General features: G+C 34.2%; 1 protein-coding gene across 1 annotated transcript in view; it reads right to left on the reverse strand.

Annotated features, from left to right (window-relative positions):
* Positions 1-766, reverse strand: part of LOC108667100 — a gene marked incomplete at its 3' end in the record, with an annotated part of 11,819 nt that extends 11,053 nt beyond the window's left edge. Inside the window, 1 exon segment of the mRNA XM_018154085.1 lies at positions 753-766.
* Positions 767-1,376: the final 610 nt, after the last annotated feature.

The raw sequence follows: 1,376 nt of genomic DNA on the forward strand, positions 1-1,376 counted from the left end.
AAGGGGAAATGGGGAATCTGATAGTCCGCTCACTCACAGCATAGTGGCAAACCAGAGCTTTTTTAGAATCAGTTCATTTTTAATTTCCTCATTTACTCAAGATTTAAACCAATTTCTTAAGCATGATAATACTGGTATCCAGGATACTTTACTGGTCTACTTATAGGACTCAAAAATGAACTTAAGGGAGAGTCTACAAAACTCTCTGCTTTGCCACTATGCTGCACAGTGGATGTTGTGTAGAAAAAGTGGTCTTTGTGGATCAAAATAATATATGAACCTTCAAAATTAGAATTCCACATTACCCTACCTAATTTTTTTATATAAGAAGAAGAAAAACAGCCTATTGAGCCTACTTTTACCGATGATTTTTTAAACCATCATATAAATTAAAAAAACAGTCATTTTTACACTGATGAGCAATCTTAGGAAAGAAACTTCAGCCCAATACCTATTCCATTATTAGAAATTGGAAGCCAAAAGTGTAAGTTTGTAAGTTGTAACTGTAGCCCTGTAAGTCTGAATTCTGTAACATGTCATGATCATGATGATGTCATATCATTATAATATAGGGCTAGGCCTATGCTATGATGCAATGGTGATATTGGTATAATGAATTTGGTGCTTAGAATTTCAAATATTGTACAGATCTTATTTATTTATTGAAAAAGTTTATTTATTATACTAACCTGAATACCTGATAATATTACATAATGTTATAATTTTGTAGAAGTACGAGCTAAGGAGCTCACCTTTAAACCACCGTTTTAGGACTTCCAGCCTCAAAAAAAAAAAAAACATAATCTGCAATTCGCCAAGTTCAAACAGTCAGGCTATTCCGCAAAAGCTGGAATTTTAAAAACATGAGATATTTGATTCCTCAATTAGGAAAATAATTGTTACTTGTATTCAACTTGGAACAAATTTTATGAATAAAAAAATTCGACTCTTTCTCCAGTCAAACATTCATTAATGCATTCACCACGAAGTGGACACAATTACCAATTGCTATATACAAACGTCGACATAGATATTACAAAACATCATTGAAATTTCAAATTTGCTTTTCAAAGGTAATGATAAATTATGAAAACTATAGCACGATGTGGGCAGCAATGAAAGATAAAAACTGTGTTGGACGCATGCCATGAGAAAAACATTAAAATTTGAGACTCCTAAAGTTATCAGGGTGCCAACGCTGCGCTTGTTGTTATCAGGTGCCTGCTTTTTAATTTTTATTGTCATCAGATGCGGGTGTTGCAGGTGTTACTCTCTAATTCGGGAGTTGCACGGGTTTCATTCACATGGAGGCGTTGCACGGTTTTCATTCTGATGAGGGCGTTGCACGTTACTTTCAGATGCTAGCGTTGTAAGAT

This window comes from Hyalella azteca, unplaced genomic scaffold, assembly GCF_000764305.2.
Source record: "Hyalella azteca isolate HAZT.00-mixed unplaced genomic scaffold, Hazt_2.0.2 contig16928, whole genome shotgun sequence".
In the NCBI taxonomy this organism is placed as follows: Eukaryota; Metazoa; Arthropoda; class Malacostraca; order Amphipoda; family Hyalellidae; genus Hyalella; species Hyalella azteca.